The sequence below is a fragment of the Acipenser ruthenus genome, chromosome 6, assembly GCF_902713425.1.
Source record: "Acipenser ruthenus chromosome 6, fAciRut3.2 maternal haplotype, whole genome shotgun sequence".
Lineage (NCBI taxonomy): Eukaryota > Metazoa > Chordata > Actinopteri > Acipenseriformes > Acipenseridae > Acipenser > Acipenser ruthenus.
In genome coordinates this window covers 53,801,215-53,821,977 of record NC_081194.1, presented here as the reverse complement: position 1 = coordinate 53,821,977, position 20,763 = coordinate 53,801,215, and the positions used below count along the sequence as shown (strand labels likewise).

The window sequence follows — 20,763 nt, the reverse complement described above, 5'->3', positions numbered from 1 at the left end:
AAGAGCTATACTTGTTTTACACTTTCCTGTGTTTTATTTCATTGCTGACGTATATGTTCATTTTGTAAGGTAGTTTGTGAACTCTTGATGTACTTTGGTACTTTCTATCTGACATCTTTCTACGTGACTTGATAAGAATGTGATTTCTGTACCTCTTATAGTGACTAGCTTTGGGGTAATTTACACTCTGTGTGAAGTACCGACCTCAGTGAACAAAATCACATTAGGTAAGGAAGACAGCAAATCCTGATGTGTAATTACTATTCTTTTTTTTTTTAATCTCAGTCAGAATAAAACAATCTAAAGGGAAATATAAAATATAAATAGGTATTAATATATGAATATTGGCTATCTAAATAACTAGGGACAGAGGACTTAACAGTTTGTCTCTGGCTGTAAATAGTTCTGATGTTTTGGTGCAGCAGATGTAGTCACACCCGTCCCAGAATGTGTTAGCAGAGTCAATCAGCATTTACATACCAGGCCAAAATATTGCTATTACCAGTTAATATGTCCCGTGGAAGTCACACAGTCTGATGTAGTTTACATTATTAGAATAATTTAGGATCATTCATTTTTGGATGATACCAGTTTGGTGTCTATGTTACAGTGAAAGTGTGAAATCCAGTGATTTGTATAGAATCACTGGCCAGTTTAGTGAATGTATGAATGTATTGTGTTGTACACAATCACTAGTGATTCTATAAAATCACTAGTGATTGGTCACATTCACTGTCACATGTTAGTGAAAGTCTGACAAATGTATAAAATCGTACAAAATAACACAAACTGAAAATAGATTTGTATTAATAAAGGAGCTGCTGTACTGTATTTATTACAACATTGGCACTCATAATTTAGTCCAAACGAATGATATTGTTGTTTTTAAAATGAGTCTTATAAGCTAGTAAGTCAGAATATAGGCAAAATACAAGAAACATATAGACTTGTAGTATTAAATTATTTAACAAAATGAACAAAAATATGGGGAACAACTTAATCTTCAAACAAATTATAATGTAATAAATGATAAATGCACGTAAAATGTCCATAGGATCCACATGGAACATCTTCATTCCCACATCAGTTATACATTTGTGTTCCCAATACAACAGGTTGAATTTGATTTTTTTAAAACTTTTTTTAACTATATAGTTCATAGAGCTTGCTATGATGCAAAATTAAATATAGTGAAAAGATGCTAAATTGAATGTGTAGATAACTATCCTTATTCTGTATTCATTCTGTGTAATGCTGGTTATATAAATTGCTCCATTAGGTAATGCATGGATGAAAAAAGCTACCACCAACAAATAAGTCAGAAACTAGAACTAGGCTTGTCTGGTCTGAATGTAATCCATATTAGATAAAGCATAGTCTTGGGTATGTCGAGAACACATAGATGCTTTGTTTCCAGTTGCCACTGGGATTTTAACTTGAAAGCAATTTTAAATCAATCCTGTTAGTTTCCACCAACAGCAGCGTGATATCAGTGCTACCTGAACTGGGTCTGATGGAGGAATTAACCCAACAAATGTGTTGCTTGACCTCACTATGCAACCAAAAAATAATAATAAATAAATAAATAGCAGACGTAATTTTATTTTTAACTTAAGAAGAACAGCCTTTTTTTCTGAATGCCTTTGTTTGACATAGCAATTGTGCCCCAGTTTTGTCTTGTGATTTGGGGCGAGCTGAGTTCATATCAGGACAAAACATTCATATACAGATTGTATTCATCCCTATTGATGGAAACAGTGGCGTCCAACTATGACCATTCAATAATAATCTTGATTTTTATATAGCGTCTTTCATAGTGGTCAACCATCACAAAGCGCTTTACAGAGGTAGGCTGTGAAGTGTGCATTATATGCAGAGTCACTTACAATAGGATATTGATTTAACATCTCATCTGCAGGATGAAGCACAAGGAGGTTAAGTGACTTGCTCAGGGTCACACAGTGAGTCATTGAGTGGCAGAGGTGGGATTTGAAACAATGACTTTCTGGTTAAAAGACCTGGACTTTAACCACAGGACCACTTTGCCAGCAGGGACAGGAGTTTTGTTTGACTGAATACTAAAATGCCCGATATGTCACAAAAGATAAAGACTCCCAGCAAATGGGCTCCGTCTTTTTAACTACAGTCACTCTCAATACCTACCACAGGAAACAAACAGCAAAAGACACTGTAAATGACAGACCACAAAAAGCAGCCAACTTCTATGAATACCTCACACATTTATCCCTACAAGGTGATACCCTGAACTGAGGTGGTCCTCCTACCCATGTTTTGGCAACACCTAATTATATCACAATGGGATATAAAGTATGGTCGTCATTTGAGTCCACAAATGTTTTTTTAAGACATTGATTGGTTCCATGACTGACAGTGTTTATAGCAGAGCAGTAGTGTGGAGTAGTGGTTAGGACTCTGGACTCTTGAACGGAGGGTTGTTGGTTCAATCCCAGGTGGGGGACACTGCAGCTGTACCCTTGAGCAACGTACTTGGTTTACCTAGATTGCTGCAGTAAAAACCCCACTGTATAAATGGGTAATTGTATGTAAAATATAATGTGATATCTTGTAACAATTGTAAGTCAACCTGGATAAAGGTGTCTGCTAAGAAATAAATAGATGTTGAGAGGGTGTCCCACAGCTAGCACTGGGATTTTTTTTTTTTACAACTGGATTATAATTCAATTTGGAATATTTCGATAAAAAAAAAAAAAAAAAAAACTTGTCTGATAAGAAATCAGTTCCTGTGTTGAGACCCAAAACAGTGTGTAATGGAAGCTTTAATGGAAGTTTAGTCTACCAGTATGTCATAAAGAGCAGGAGAGTAAGGACAGCAGGATCCAGGGAAGTACAAAGCACAAAACAAAGCACAACACCACCAGACAGTTGAGATCAGGGTACATTTCATACTTCTCAAAAAAGGGCAATACTTTGATGGGCATGATGAATAAACTGCTCCTTCAGCCTCCCACACAATAATAAAGAGTGGTGGCTGCAGGACAGTGTGGGGAAGCTCAGTGACATTGCTTTGCTTTCTTTAGATAAATAGGACTGTATAGCAGGTTAAAATAATTCAGTCATCAACATTTGTATGGATAATGTTAATTAACCATGTTTATGCACGGTACATTTTACAGCAAAAATATGTATAGGGGGGTGGGGACATACGGTATTTAGCACTTTAACTGTACAACTGCTATGCGAATTTGGTCCTGAGACTTAAAATAAATACGATTTGTTTAATCTTTATTTGATACTTAGGTTTTGTTTCGTAAAAACCCTGCCAAATATCGTATACCATCCAATGTGTTGCCTTACAAGAGTCTAAAACCAGACTTTTTTTTTTTTTTTACAATTATTTGAATACCGTTGTATAGCGAAGGTATTTATTTATTTATTTTTTGACCGGGGGGTCATCTAAAATAAAGCCGATACGCAAACAACCTATCAGTCACACTGTGTAATTTGGTATTGACTTAGATGGGAGAGAGGGTATCAAAAACACAACATATTTTTCAGTAATGACCTGTGAGGTGTTAGCTGCTTTTGCGCGCTGTAGCAACAGGGCGCATCACTCCTACTAATACAGACTCCTCCATCTGTAATACATTTTTCTGTATTTTTTTTCTGAAAATCCATGATCAGAAACATGTTGCTTGGAAACCACACTCATACAGTGTCCTAGGAATTTACGACGAGAAACCTTTTTTTTTTTGGTATTCTGCTAATAGGCATGTAGTTTGCCTGCGCGTAAATAAGGGACTGCTTTTTCGTGTGTAAAGTGCTGCTGGTGGAGTGATATCCCTCCGCCCTTCTCGGGAATCAGTCAGTGCAGAGCAATTGACGTTGCTGGAGAAGCTATCAGCAGCAGGCAGTCAGGATTCCTGCAGTCACTCCCTGTGTTTCATCCACTCTCTTCTTTGCTTGTTGTAGACTGCCTGGTTGCTGCATTTTGATAAATATTTATTGATCGGTAAGTAAGTACATTTTGCTTTAGAAAAGGTATGTCTAGTCTTTCTTTCGAGCGCTGCAGTCAAAATGGGGCCGTTAAACACACCATAGGCTATGTAACACCGTTGTTTTTATTATTGGAGATAAAAATGGCTTTATTTTAATGAACGTTTGAAAGTAGTCAACAGCTTTCTAACGGGTTTAAAATTAAATGGTCATGTATTTTAACCAAAGGATGGTGAAAATAGGTAGGTTCAAATTGATGTTGCATGAGATTGCAGATTTATATATATATATATATATATATATATATATATATATATATATATATATATATATATATAAATTGCGGTTTCCTAGACAACACAGGTCTTCTGTCTTTTAATCCTGTCTCCGAAGGTGAAAAAGCAGGACTTTGAAGTACAGATGCGGATATATATATATATAAATTGATTATTAGCCTGTATTTCCCAGAGTAAACCATGTCGACACAGGAAAGATGGACGTTTCATAACAGGTTAATAAGTAACGGTACAGAGCCAGGATGCACAGGCGTGGCCGTTCTGATCCAGTTGCTAGGCGCAGCCAGAGACTGCTTGAGGAGGTTGTGTTCAGAGGGCGTACAACCACTAAAACAGATAAGCTATTTCGTGCTTATTTCAAGGATTTGTTTTACCCCAACAGGTTTGCTCTAATAATATTGCATTTTTTATGCCTTTTTCGTCCAGTGTCCAAGAATACTGCAGTTACCTCGTTCTTGATCTTACTGCAGTTCCGTTACGAGATACAGGTAGGGTACAGTTCTACTAGGTCATACTATGGTATACCATGCAGTAGTTTTATTGTATAATGCTTGACGTATATTTTATTTATGGAATTAATATGGAGTGTTTATTTGTTTTATTTCAATTAAATAACGAAACTTTTTTTCTTTTGATCTAAATAGTTTTTTGTTTTTTTTTCGTTTTTTTTGCCTGGTATTTCCCACAGTTTACGCAGTCCCCCAGGGACACCAAAATACCCTGCCAGTGAGTAATTGTATTTTTTTTCCAGAGACTGTTCTCTTATATGTTTAATTTTGTATGTTGAGCTGCCCTGCTTTGGTTAAATGGTGTGCGATTGTAATCTCGGCATACTGTACCTGACAGATTTTCTGTTTTATGTTGTTTGGCATTGTGTGTGTGTGTTTGTTGTAGGAGGTGTGCTGTGCTGTTTACAGCGCTGCAGCTCTAATGCGGTCCGATGGAGTCCAGTCTGCGGCTGTAGAACAGTAATATGACACTGCTACCATGACTGGGGAGGGGTTACAGTAACTGTGTTAATAGAAGTCGTATGCGTTTCATTCTCGTTTAATACTTTAATATAGAACAAATTGTACAATTCGTCCATCTTAAAAGCTTAATACTCTCTGTGGTTTATGGTTTTTACTGGCCTTTTTTTGGGGGGGTGGGTGGGTGGGGGGGTCGTTAACTGCTTTTGTGGTGGGTTGGGGTTTTGGTCGTTAACTGCTTTTGTTTTATTTTTCAAGAAGCATTACAGTATTTGCTTCCTGTAGTTAATTAGACTACAGAGTACATAGGGTCATCTGATTTAACTGTAACAACAAGCAAAGCAAGGCATTCAGGTGGAGCCCTTTGCGTACATTTATACAGTATGATGGATGATTTACTGATCAAGCGCATGTTGGTAATTCTTGAAGCCACAATAAACTCCTGCCTTACACAGCTGTGCTTTGACCTTCAGAATCCAGTAACTCTGGCCTAATAAACAATGTATTCTTCTTGTTACAAAATTATAATCACATAATGTGAACAATGTATTTTAAAAAAATGTATTTGAGCTGATTTGCATTCTGCAAGAAAATATTGTAAAGGACTAATGATGCCGTAACTTATCTATAGTCTGCTTGGAAACTTGTGGTTTTATATTCAAGTGGCGCTCTCCATATATTGTGAGATTGCAATAATATTGACAGTTTTTTTTTTTTTAAGGGTCACCTATTTTGTGAGAATAGGTCAATCTTAATTTTGTAAAAGGCTATAATACTTTCATACCTGTTTGATTATTGGTTGCTAATATTAATTTAACAATATATGTCTTGAGAGTACTTTAATAAACATTGCTGCTGTTATTGGCACAGTAAAGCTTGATCTCATTGTACTCAGAGGCTGGTTTTTAATCAATCAAAACTGTTGCATTCCCTTGCTGCATGAGAGTAACCAGGCTACACTATCATAGTGGGATGGTGTTGAACACATTCTGCTGGTGTTAAATTTAGCACAGGTTTATTCATTCATGGCAGTTGTCAGAAGAAAACACAGTTGTGGAACAGCTGAAAGCCCTGCATGACCCCACAACACCTGTTTGAATGTTACCATATGGTCATTCATGTCTAGTGAGATCTTCAACACTTACTGTAGGAGACTGTGCCTTTCAAGTTAACAATAAGAGAAAATCCTGAACCAAGGCTTCATCCTTGGATGTAATTAAAAGAAAACAACTCTGTGCAAGGGTTTGCAGATCACCCATGTGTTTTCCTATTTGTTTGTAAAAAGAAAGATTATAGGAAATTGCAAGTGTTTGAAGGTTGTTTGAAAGACATTTACAAGATCCTGCATTCCATTTTTCTTTGGAGGTTACATGTCATCTTTTGACAAGGATAGCCTTTAAATTTTAAACAGATTTGCTAATATCTACAGTATTTAATGATTTGTGTGTGTCATATTATGTATGTGTGTATGTATATATTGTGATCGAGCGACCACTCACTCACGTTCGTTGCCCAGCACACAGAGAAATTGAGTTTTCAAAGCGCTTATGCGCTATTTTTTTTTTTAATAAACAAGAATTAAATAAAACAAAATAAACACCTAGCTCCTTTTTGAGCACTAACTAAACTCAAACAGGACAGCTAAGCTGTTTACCTGTTAAAAAAAACTAAACAAAAAACTCGCAGGTTTACAGAAAACACGATTCACAAAAAGGCTATACACAGTACCTTTGCCTTTCAATACGCTTGAACACACTATCAGCGGGCTTTTTCGCACACAGCAGCTCAGAACAGACTGGCTGCATGCTTTTTAAACCCTGCACCTGGCACTAATTACAATCCTTATCAGGTGAGGGTGATAATTAACAATTAAACAATAATCAGAAACAATGATCATATTAGGACTCTTCAGCCCGTGTCCTTCTGGGAGGTGTAGTCCTGTTCTCCACCCACCCCCCTCACACATCCTACCCCATGTCTTTTTAAGAGAAGTGGCCATATCAAGGCCACTTCTCTCCACCCTTAAAGCACAACCACCCATCTTCACCCTCTTCCTCTGGCGAACTTGAGGGAGGTTTGGTTCCTCTTCCGGCGGTGCCAGGTAGGGACCGTGAACCGGCGACGAGGGACCCCACCGGGTTGACTGGGGCAACCAAAACGATGGCCGGGGCAACCAAACAGATGGCTGCAGCAGCGGGCAGAGGTCTGCCACTGGGGACCGGCGCAGTGATGTCCGATTACTCAGGGGGAGCGAAGCAAAAAAAAAAAAAAATATATATATATATATATATATATAATATATATATATATATATATAAAAATATATACTTATTTACCGTCTCACCAGAATTTGCGCTACAGTTTAAAAAAATGGCAAATGAAAAATAACGCCTAACGCCATTCTGAAATGCTTCGCTTAAACAGTACCCAACTTCCTGAAACTGTTGTGTAGTGATTTTTATATAGATTGTATATATTATATATATTTTGTTGCGACTTTCTGTTATGTGGAAAGTAATAAATGAGAACCAAAACGGTGAGTTTTCCCACTTCATTTTACGCCATTTCCATGTTTGTTTTATTTGAAGTGTTTAAAGTTAAATTTCAGTTTTCGTTTGCTTGTTCAGCTACAAAAAGGCACAAGTAAACCTCATGTTATTACTTTATGAAAACTCTATGGCCACTGTTTGTTTACTGTGAAGAAATGAAAAAATACATGAAGTAAATGCGGTGTCAACTTTATGTACTATTTATTTCGAGAATAAACAACAGCGTTTAACTTGAACTGCTCTTTGGCATCCTTTTGTTTTGTAGTTAATTCACTGGGGTAAAGTAAGTCCTACACAACTTATTGTTTACTCATGGGATATTTTTCTATTTTAACGTGTTACATATTGTAAGGTCTTGCTGTAAAATAAAGTCACACACACAGGGGACACGGCCACGCCCCCTGACCCTGGTGCTATGCTGTCTCTACCTGCATTCGGAGCAATATAATGGCTTTTATTACTTTTTGAAAAACTAACGAATTCCCAAACGAATATTTAAATTACGAGCGAATATCCGAACTTGAAAATCCCACATTTTGTCCCAGTGCATATACACTGCTGTGCAAAAGTCTTACACATGTTGCATTTTTCTACTCTGCATTATGAGCAACAACAATTTATTCCAAAGCCTTCACTAGTGTTTTCTACTATTAGAACAACCTTGACTTGCTAAAGAAGGAAAAGCATTGAGTGAAATAGCTCGCATCACTAGATTTTCAAGGTGTGGTATCTGAAGCATAATCAACATGTACAGAGAAACATCTGCAATTGACAAACCCAGGACTGGAAGACCCAAAACACTGTCTAACAAGGATGATCAATACTTGAAGATAATATCCTTAAGGAATAGAAAGAAGACAAGCGTTGAATTGACAACATAATTGGCAGAAAGCACAGGTGTCGTTGTCCATCCATCAACAGTCCAAAGCACCTTTGACCATTGTTCCATGGTCCACAGTTCTGTGTTCTTGAGCATATTTTAGCCTTTAGTCTTGTTCCCCTTTCTTAACAGAGGTATTCTTACTGCAACACATCCTTTAAGTCCTGATTTCAAGAGTGACCTTCGTACTGTTGATTTGATGGACAACGAGACCTCTACCTTCTGTGGCTGAATGAATTGAAGGCCTGTTGGCAGAAACATGTTTTTTAATTGTAATTTTTACAATTAAAAAACGTGTTTCAATTCAAAGCTTGTCTTCTTTCTATTCCTTAAGGGTATTATCAAGTATTGCTCATCCTTGTTAGACAGGTTTTTGGGTCTTCCAGTCCTGGGTTTGTCAATTACAGATGATGTTTCTCTGTACTTGTTGATTATGCTTCAGATACCACACCTTGAAAATCAAGTGATGCGAGCTATTTCACTCAATGTTTTTCCTTCTTTATGTAAGTCAAGGTTGTTATAATAGTAGAAAACACTAGTGGAGGCTTTGAGTAAATTGTTGATGCTCATAATGCATCAAAGTAGAAAAATGCAACATGTGTAAGACTTTTGCACAGCAGTGTGTGTGCATATATATATATATATATATATATATATATATATATATATATATATATATATATATATAAAATAAATATATATATATAAATAAATTAACCAGTAGTTTTTTGAAAAGCAGAGGTGTATCAGTCTGAGTGCCATGTAAAAGTAGTTTTTGGCTACTTGACAGTAATCCTGGATTTTTTTTTAGTTTTAAATTAATAAACAGTAAAAAAGTATAAATTCCTTATTTCTACCACCCAAAACTTATAAATCTGCTTTACAGAGGACCTCTTTTCACTGTGTTTTTATAGATATTACTAAAGGTAGTAAGAGGGGTCAATACAAACGTAATGGTAAACCCTGGGGGTATAATATAGTTAAGGGGCAGTGATCTTTGGTCCCACCAAATATATATGGCGTCCTTACAATATACCCAATTTAATTTTTTATTTTTGCAATAATATGTTTGCTAACTAATGAACATATATTATTAGTAATAAAAGTAATTGATCTTGCTGCTTTGCTGAGTAAGCACAACATCCATTTGCTTCTATTGATCCCTTTACATAAGGTTTCTGGCAGGGTACTACAGATGTACATTAGGCTTTATTGTTGAAGAATACATGCGTCTTTAAGAACCTTTCTGATTCTGCATTAGTGCTAACCAAGGTTTTAAAACCCACTTTTGTTTACCTCATGTTAGCAAAAGCAAAATCTTTCTCGCTGCTCTCCCTTTTAATGTGTTAAATACTGATCTTAAATGCCAGATTCTGCTGGTTCCTGTTACTGAAGTACTTCATGTGTTGTAGTTCATAATCAACAATATCTATACTATAGCATTGTATTTGAAAGATTTGCTTATAATCTTTCAATGTCCTTCAAGATTTTTGGACCTCTACTTTAAGACAGAAATTATGCATTTTTGTTTTGGTCTGTCTGTTGTAAGACACTTTTAATAACAGATATGTATCCATGTCCGCTTATTTCGTGTTGAATAAGTGGCTCTGTTTACAGTGCTTGGGCAAGCAACACATTGATATTAAACATCGTGTATTTCTAGTCTCTGTTCAGAATTGGGTTGAGATTAACTGTCTTTTTATGATTTCACAAAATAAGTTTTTTTTTTTTTTAACCACTTTCTCAACAGAAGAAAGCTGTATTTTATTTAAGGAATATTTGAGCATTAATATGATTTTATTTGCAAAGAACACAAAACAGATATATAGATATATTGTATTCAATGTACATACATGTTTTGTAATACTGTACTTTATATGAAAAATGTAACATACCTAACTAATTTAGCAGTTATAATCTTAAGCATTAGAAGCATTTGTTTTGTATTTCAGTACATTAGCCACGTTAAGTGCTTTTCGCATTAAGCAGGTTATTTTTAGGGCTTAACGTGATTATTATAGTGTGCATGTTAATGAAAGTGACATTATTATTATTATTATTATTATTATTATTATTATAGTGTCTTGTTTTTAAAGCTACAGTAGTGCCACGCTGCGATGTGTGCTGCTTGGACTGATATTGAGCAGAAAATTAACTTGTAATGGCCCAAATCTTTTAATTCCAAGAAAATATAGAACAATCTTAGTCAATGTTTGACGAGGGCCACAGACAGTGCCCTCGGGCTGCACTTTGGGAACCCCTGCTCTAAATGATTAACACCCCTAGTGCAAAATATCTGCTCTTTGCATGCATTTAAATGAAAATATCACGGAGAAGCTTTTGAGGGTCATTCAAATGTCGTTCTTTGAAATCCTGGTAATAATTACTTTGCACAATGTACTTTCTGTGATTATTTAAAGTTGTGGCATTCAAGTGAATATTTTTTTTTCAATTAATTTGACAAAATGGGCCATTCATTTACTGTACTGGTTGTAGGCCAAGTTAGTGCAGATTTGACTGTATCTGTGCTAGACGAGGGTGGGTCACCTTGTAATATGGAAAACTCTCTGACTGTGTATTGGAGATAAGTGGGTTTGAATCCCACCAGGGCTTTAGATACCAGGCTAGAATGTGCTGGAGTGCTGCCAGGAGATAGTAAATGGAACATTGCGACAGAAACCAGCGCAGCCACTAACGCAACTTCTAAATATAGACTTCTGCTCCACAAAAGGTAGTCACCATCACTTCACCTGCGCTCTTGGGAACTTTAGCCTATATATCCTTTCACCTTACTTCACTAAATAGCCATATACATTTATGCATTCAAAATAGTTTTGAAAACTTAGTGGTGGAAAGTTACAGTACAATCTAAAATTTAAATTCATAAACCCTGGATTTGAGATGTTGCTGTAAAAATCACTAATAAACTGCAAATTCATAGTTTTGTTGGTTCTTTAAAATACTAGCACTCCCAGCCATAAACTTTTTTCTAGTTACTTTCTTTGTCTTTTCTAGTTTTACAGGGGACAGACTACTGGGATTTTTAAACATATAACCCCAGTTCTAAAATGTTTAAAACACATACAGTAGCTATATGTTTTGGGCCTTTTATTCATGCTCCATCCAATCTAAATGGATTTCAGCTTCTGTTTTTATAGGCCCACAGTAGACTTGAGCTGTTTAAATGAACCAGTTGCTATTGGCTTAAACCCCAACCACACCAATGCTGTCTCATTCCTGTTATTTTTTTCACTGTATGTGTATTCAAGTATCCATTTCCATTTTTTCTTTTAAGCATAAGGGTACGAGTCATGTTTAGAAAGCAATAGCAGCAGTTTCCGTATTACATCATGGGTGTGCAATTCGTATCACTAGACGTTTGCTGTTATACTTTGCCCGTCAGACAAGTAGTTTTTATTTATTTATTTTTCCTATGTTCATTCTGTTGCTAGAAAGACACTCCGGGTATATTTCTAGAGAGCCACACAAGGTTCTGAAAAATGAATTGCGAAAGCATTCAAAATTCTAAAAGGTAGTGATAATGTCGACCCAGGGGACTTTTTCGACCTGAAAAAAGAAACAAGGACCAGGGGTCACAAATGGAGATTAGATAAAGGGGCATTCAGAACAGAAAATAGGAGGCACTTTTTTACACAGAGAATTGTGAAGGTCTGGAACCAACTCCCCAGTAATGTTGTTGAAGCTGACACCCTGGGATCCTTCAAGAAGCTGCTGATGAGATTCTGGGATCAATAAGCTACTAACAACCAAACGAGCAAGATGGGCCGAATGGCCTCCTCTCGTCTGTAAACCTTATGTTCTTAAGTCTAACACCTACAAACAAACATTTTAAAACGTTACGTCCCACCCCTATCACTTCAGATTGGCTGGCTGTGGGAAAAGCTGATCTTCTATTGGTTACAAAGAAACCCAGAAATGGCTGTCAAGAGAGCCTCTTTTAAATTTAAGGTATTAGTTATGTTTTTTGTAAATTAGCAAATATGTGATGTTGCTTTCTTAGTGCATGAACCTGACATTTAAATGGAGCAATCTAGGAAAGTTTACAACAACAAAAAACACCATAGTTGGTAAGGTATTGGAGGATTAGAAAAAAATCGTGTTGTGTAATTTTCATTAAATTATTCTTGAGTCAACTTTGTGGTCAAGAGTGTACAGTATACAGTGGGATGTTTTTTTATTTTTTAAACATGAACTTTACTGTTTAGAAACATTTCAAGACAAACTTACCCTGGCAAATGTATTTTTTTAGTGTTGGTAACCTAGTTTGCTATTTACCATATTTACATTTTTTTTAGATTTAAACGCTATATATATATATATATATATATATATATATATATATATATATATATATATATATATATATATATATATATATATATAAATATAAGATTTGTCAAATATGTTTATAATGAAATGCTTATATATGAGATTATCTGTACAATATTTTATTATTTTAAAATAGACTGTAAATCTCATGGCAATGTGTTTATGTATTAATTCATTTATGTATGTATTTTCAGTGAGAATAGTGCAGAGAAAGAATGTTGTCCTCCCTCAAAAAAAGCATTCAGGGTATAAAACCAGGATCACCCTACTGCAGCAGTGTTCCAGTTAGCCATCATGGGACAAGATGTTAGATGAGAGAAAAATAGCTGCAAAATCTTGTACACTGTTTTAAAATAATAAGTACATAATACAAATGAACAAAAGAAAAAATATGTTTTGTCTTTGCAGAATTTGATGCAACCTGCTGTAAATATTGCATGCATTTTGGTAGAAAAACAGTACACAATGCAGAGAAGCCTGATGGGTTATACACAAGTCCTTTTAAAAATCTGGGGTTCAGCAGTTACAAAACTGAAAACTTCAAGAAAAATCAGAATTCCACAAAGCAGCAGTAGTTGGCAATGATTTCGTAACTGTGGTGCAACAAACTAAAACACCTGTACATCAGGAGTTGGATTCAGTTATAGAGAAAGAGTGGGAAAAAAAGACAAATAGGCAAAAGCTAGTTTTATATTTGAATAACTCCCAAGTATTGCGTATTAGTCGTGTTCCAAACTGCACTGAAAGGAACATTTCCTTTAAAGTATGTTATGCATTTGTTGAGGTGAGGTGGGGTCACAGGGAACCTTTTGTGTATCTTGAAGAATTTAGTGAATCCGTCAAGCTACAGGCTAGATACGCCCCTGTTAATCACTAATTGATTGATTGTGTTCACTGTTAAAAAAATCCTACAAGTTATATTCTACTTTGTGTGGATTTTGTGCGATGGGGAGGGGGCAAGTAGATTTTTGTAATATTTTGTCCCTTGGCCAAGTTTTTTTCAAAAATTGCACACCCCTGTACAATGTTGCTTGCTGGTCAGGGCATAGGTTTTAACCTATTGAAACAACAGATGAATTCCTGCAGTGTATGTTTGTAATAGGGGGTCGTCACCCGGGTATTGTGGTTGACCAGTTACTGAGAGTCTGAGACAGCGCTATGACTGTTGGGGGACAGCTGACAATGTTGGAATAGAAAGGTGAGAACCACATGGCAAGGAATGTAGAGGGATTGCCAGTTGGGAATTCTGGAATGATGTGCCGACATTTCTGCAATTTCAAGGATGTTTCTTCAGCTGTCATTTGATAAATACCCGATGACTTAACTGATGGTGCCCTTGGGAACATGAATATGTGTATTTATTGTAAGAGATTAATGCAAGTTAGGCTATACTTTGGACCATACTTTAAATGCATTAGGGTCACAAGTACAGTGCAATACCATTCTTTGGGTAAAATTCTGGAATATACTTGCTTAATGTACTGTAAAACCACATTTTAAAACCATTTAAAACAAATAAATAGCAACTTTGGATTACCTTGCTGTGATAAGTCTCATGTCTAACAAGGATGACCCTATCTGTTTTAATTAGGTCCACACAATTGTCACCGATTTTCCTCTAGGGTGATCGGTTTGTAATCAAAGCAACAGCAAATACTGTAACATTATTTCAGTTGTATCAGATTGTTTCCAAGTTCAGGGCAGAAATTGCGTCTTTCTTAGCAAAGCAAAAAAAAAGTAGGCCTAGCCGGCGCAAATATGGTATTAAGGCTGGTTTATGCTTCCGACTGCGACCCAATTTTTGGTCTCAGTCAGTGGTCTCCGATGGTCGGAATGACATAATCCGCACTGCCGCGAGCTGCGTCTTTTTTGGAAAGTCGTACAGCCTTTTCTTGTGTGTCTGCGACCGCAAAACGCACAGGGTCGGATGATGTTGAAAAAATCCAACATTTGTTGCATGGTCGCAAGCCAGTGAAGCGCGATAGAGCAAGTTTTTGAGGAACCCAATAAACATGAACAACAGAACAGGATTTTAAACTTGCCTCTAAACTGAATGAAATTAAAGCGTAAATGAACCTTTGCTTAAATGAATATTGGTGCTTACATGCTACCATGCACAGCAACCACTTGTATAATAATAACAATAATAAAGTATACAATGTATTTTTATTTGTAGTATTGTTATTCTTTTTATATATTTGAGTCACTAATAAGTTAACATTGCAATTTATTTTCTGTATGCAATTACTTTTCCCATCAAATCAGTAACGTTGCTCAGGTGTTCAATACGTCTGATCGGAGGCAATATGGAGAACAGCTGATCAGTTTTACTTGTTTGTTCATAAAAATATATATGAGCCAATTTTTTATTCACTTCATTCATGAGATGGGCAATTTTAAAATCCCGTCTCAAAGTGTTGCGGGATTGTGGAACCTGTTGGCAACCCTAGTCAAGTCGACACCGGCAGTCTGGCTGAAAGTATGACCGACCGCTACGACCACTTTAATACGTCAAAAAGTCTGCGAACTCGGGGGTGCTTCAGTCCTTCTGGCGCACCCATAGAAGTGTCTGCAGCTGACGTACGGCTTTTGTCTGCGAGAGAAGTATAAACCAACCTTTAGACAGTGGATCTCGCCGGTCTCCGGCTTATTTTGAAAACTCTGCAAGAAGGCAAGATAGTCGAAATTAATTTCCCTGGAATTTAATTTCCCTGGAAAAAGGGATATTATGTGGTGGGTCCACAGCGGATGTCAGTGAGCTCAGAATTCAATCATGAGATGTATTCATCATCAAATGCATGCACTATTAGGCAATTAAATCATTATATAGTGCCCTTTCTTGTGGTGCCAGCATTCAGAGTTGCTGGCATTTCATCTGAGATTTGATCTGTGCTGATAGGAACAGTAATTAAGACTTCAGTTATACAGTCTTTTAAGATCACAGCAGTGGGATATGTTGAAATTTTCTCTTTTGTATCAGCAATGACACAGCTTTAACAAGACAAGCTGAGTGTGTAAATCATCCATAACTTTAAACCCACAATTGTTAAACTTAACATCATTGTTATGTTAAACTTACTGTTGACAAGCAAGACTGTATGACTAGGAAAGTGCACAGAAAGGTTTTAAACATTGCAGTCCTTGGAACTTTTGAGTTGGCTTTTAAGAGCAAGTCACTGCTCCATTTTTAAGGAGAAAACACACGCTTGGAATGGTTAACAGATGTTGAATCCAATACATTTTTAATCACCAATTGGCCTGAGCAACCAAAACCTAAATATATTTTAATATATGCTTGGCCCATACTGATCTGCTATTAACCCGTACCCGTAATGATCAGTGGCAACTAGTGCTGCAATGATAATTCAAATTCATCGATTAATCGCAAATTTTGCCGTCATCGATGAATAATAGCATGATGCTGCCACCACCATGCTTCACAGTAGGGATGGTGTTACCTGGGTGATGTGCTGTGTTGGGTTTGCGCCAGACATAACACTTTGCATTTAGGCCAAATAGTTCAATTTTTGTTTCATTGGACCACAGAATCTTTTGCCACATCTTTTCAGAGTCTCCCACATGCCTTTTTGCAAATTCCAAGCAGGATTTTACATGGGCTTTTTTTCAGAAATGGCTTCCGTTTTTGCCACTCTACCATACAGGCCAGATTTGTGGAGTATCTGAGCTATTGTTGACAAATGGACAGTTTCTCCCACCTCAGCCATGGATTGCTGTAGGTCTTTCAGAGTTGTCATTGGCCTCTTGCTGGCTTCTCTGACCAATGTCCTTCTTACCCGGCTGCTCAGTTTGGGAGGACGGCCTGCTTTAAGCAGATTCTGGGTGGTGCCGTATACCTTCCACCTTCCACTTCTTAATGATCGACTGTGCTCCCAGGGATATTCAATGCCTTTGAAATCTTTTTATACCCCTCACCTGATCTGTGCCTTTCCACAACTTTATCCCGGAGTTGTTTTGAAAGCTCCTTGGTCTTCATGGTAGTATCTTTGCTTTGAATGTTCTACCCAACTGTGGGACCTTATAGAGACAGGTGTATTTAATCTGAACTCATATGAACCACTTTTATTGCACATAGATGGACTCAATTTAACTTATTGTGTGAATTCTGACGGCAATTGGTTGCAACTGAGCTTATTTTAGGAGTGTCATAGCAAAGGGGGTGAATACTTATCTAATGAAGACTTTTCAGGTTTTTATTTTTAATTTATTTGTTTTTTTACCCCCCCCATTTTTTCATACATTGAAAGTGTTGAGTAGGTTGTGTAAATCAAAGGAAAAAAGCCCATTTAAATGCATCAAGATTTCAGGTTGTAACACAACAAACTGAAAACGTCCAATGGGGGTGAATACTTACTATAGGCACTATATGTGTGTTTTTTATTGGTATTTAATGTTGATACTTTTCTTGCTTTTGTTATTTATCATGTCTGGATGCTTTACATTACATTGATCTGCCTGTGATTTAAATACAACCTTTACAGTAAAAATAATAAAACATAAAATATGGTTTAATTACTAGCTATATTATCATAAGCCATAGATATGCGTGTGTATATTTTTACATATTTATGCGTAACTCAGTTATTTGTAATATCTTTTTGAAAACCCTGAACCTAATGTGAATACATTTAACTCATTTTGTCTCATACAGAGACTCCAATGGTTGTTTTGTTGTTTTGACGTGTCTTAATAACGTTTGTTAATATTGAAATGGCGGGCGTGAGGTCTTCGTCCTGGAACGTGAAAAGCAAAGACTGGTCTGCATCCAGCTGTTTGTTTCCTCTAAAAGGAGCGAATCAAAGGAAGTCAAAAGGATGGATTGTTTTCCTTCCTCCAGATGGAAACACTGGCATGGTGACTTGCTTTTTATGCAAACAGTCAATGATTTCTTAACGGCACAGTTCTGCTTGAACACCTAAAAAGAAAGCACCCCTTCACATTAATGAATGAAACAGAAGCTGAAACGCAAGTAATACTTTATCAAAATAAAACTTTTTAATTTAGGATTTATGTTCATCTGGTCATTTATTATTAAAAAATAAAAATAAAATCGGACTTTTAAATCTGCATCACTAAATATAAGAAATTAAATGACCAGATGAAAGAAAGACTTGCATGTAATTAATACACTAGGTTGTGTCGGTTCAGCTAACATTGTGTAAGTTAAAGGCCTAATATAATGAAAATCAGAAAATGTAAAAGGCTCCCCACTTGTGTAATATGCCTCATTACTTTGAAAGGTTTATAACTATGCCGATGCGCCAGTGTCAAACACTTGTAGTGACTTGCAAGCGATTTATATTTTTGCAACAAAGCCCCTCCTTCATTGAATAATAATTGTAATAATAATGTAAGGATAATATTTTGTGTGTTTTCTTTCAGCTTCATTCTAGTTCTTCTTTCTTTTAACTCTACTACTGAACGCTAAACACTAAATATTATATAGTGTTTAGCGTTCACCGTTCAGTGGTAGTTAAAGGAACTATAACTAGAATGAAGCAGAATGTGGCTGGGTTTACATGCACTTGAAAATCGACTCTACAATCATGACTGCGTGACGTTGTCACGCAAATACATCATGAAACAGCAAAAGGACATCCTTTTGGCAGCGCGACTTTGAAGGGCAGGGTCAATCGCTTACGATAAAATAGCTGTAAAAACCGGAGCAGGAGTCGTGCTTGTGGCTCACAAGATTTTAGCAGTCAAGATCAAGTCCTTCTGACTTACTGTCAAGTAATCTCCAGCAGAAAGGCCTTCCACAACACACACACACACACACACAAAATGTACATTTTACAGACTACTTTAACACTAGAACCACCGCGGTTATACTCATACCTACAACCGCCGACGGCAGTCATTATCACAGTACATTTTAAACATCATCAATATTAAAATGAAAGACAAACTATTGGATACAACCCAAAAGTTTTATTCAAGCACATCAAATCAAACATCTGCACAGCTGAAAAATGCTGTATTTAAGTGAACAATTAAACATAAAAGGGTTTATTTTCTAACTTACCACATATAAAGCACAAATTCAAAAAATGTATATAATATAAAAAAACTATAATAAAATAAACATTTCAAAAGAAACTAGTGTGTAAACAGGTTTATGTACATACAAAGCTGTAAAAACAAAAGTAGTTTTTAATCTAAAATGAAAGTAACATGATTTATCTTGCGTGCGTGTGTGTGTGTGACCTGCAGAACAGAATCCAGGTTGAGCTGCTGCAGCTTTGTAGTTTTCTGATCGAAATGTTTCTGCTGAAGCGCTGTGGCTAGCTTCAAGATGAAATCTCTCCTACTGATATTTTCCCTGGTGCATTTCTTATACAAAACAAAGGAATTGATGGTTGCCTGGTCCTGCAGAGATAACAACAGGCTTGTGTGTGTGTGTGTGTGTGTGTGTGTGTGTGTGTGTGTGTGTCTCATATATATATATATATATATATATATATATATATATATATATATATATATATATATATATATATATATAATGGAGTATTGTAGATTATATTCAAAATAAAAACATGTATAAGGCGGTTCTAGTGTTAATGAAATTTAACACACACACACACACACACAAATATTCTAACTAGTAAAACTTGTACTTAGTAGAAATTATATTTTGTATGATTTTGTGTGTGTGTGTATTGGAAAGGTAACCAGACAAACAAGTAGCTAATGCGCGGTGTAATTAAGAATGTGCGTGACAACACGTGAATTCATTTCTCTTGTTAAATGTTTTTATCTTCATGGCAATGCATGAAGCTCTCCTCACAATATTCAGAGTCATTTTTTTCCTACTTAGTAAGCAGACACGGACATTTAAATATCCCCTCCCCTAAATGACTATGAATTGAGCAATCTTTATTTGTACGGCCAATTTTTTTTTTTTTTTTCATAAACCAGAACTGCATAGCAACGCATTTACTGAAAAGTACGGCAAACGCATTGTGAGGAAAACTGTCATGATTGTGCATGTAAACGGCGCCCGTGATTAGTTCGAAATGTTTTCTTTTGAAGACTGCAGCAGTTAAGATTTTGATGGAATTTCATGTGTGCAGAAAGAAGTGATGCAATATCTTTCAGAAAGGTCTAGCAGCAGAGACACAGACCCTTTACCATGGTGGAAGGCAAATCACGAAAGATTCCCTTACCTGTCAAAATTGGCAAGAGCTTACCTTACAGTACCAGCAACATCAACTCCCTCGAGTGTTTGTTTTGAGTAGCAGGCTCTATAGTCTCAAGGGGGCAAACCTAACCCCAGAATATGTTGCTATGCTGGTGTTCTTGCACTCAAATACTGTGGACTAGCACAAATGCAACGTTTTATTGCCACGTGACTGACTTGAAGAGACAACATATCATTCATGTCTTTAGTTTCCTCAACAAAATAATTATTTAAAAAGGCCATTTAAGGTTTGAAAACAAAACAGGTTATTTGTTTAAAGTACATCCAGTTGCAAAATGTAATAGACAAGTTAGAACATTTTTGTTTTGTTTTACAAGAAAATAACATTTTTTCATGTCATTCCATTGCTAGAAAAAAATAATCAAAAAGCAATAATTTAATATATGTAGTTGTTTTTTGTCTTATGAAGTGGTCAACTAAAATAAATAGTTTCTAAAATTATAAAGTTAATTTTTAAAATTATAAAGTATAATGGTCTCAATGCATTATTTAGCTGCCATCATTTGACCTTGGCAGTTTTCTT

The 20,763-nt window shown here is 36.1% G+C and overlaps 1 protein-coding gene across 4 annotated transcripts in view; it reads left to right on the top strand.

Annotated features, from left to right (window-relative positions):
* Positions 1-3,827: 3,827 nt before the first annotated feature.
* The window catches only part of LOC117411414 (spectrin beta chain, non-erythrocytic 1), a 130,439-nt gene continuing 113,503 nt past the window's right edge, over positions 3,828-20,763 (top strand). Inside the window, exons 1-3 of one of the 4 annotated variants that reach the window (XM_059025511.1) lie at positions 3,828-3,991; positions 4,698-4,759; positions 4,960-4,997. The gene's annotated coding sequence lies outside the window, so the exon portion shown is untranslated. The remainder of the gene's footprint in view (positions 3,992-4,697; positions 4,760-4,959; positions 4,998-20,763) is intronic. The other 3 variants (XM_059025512.1, XM_059025510.1, XM_059025515.1) reach the window with 3 other exon arrangements.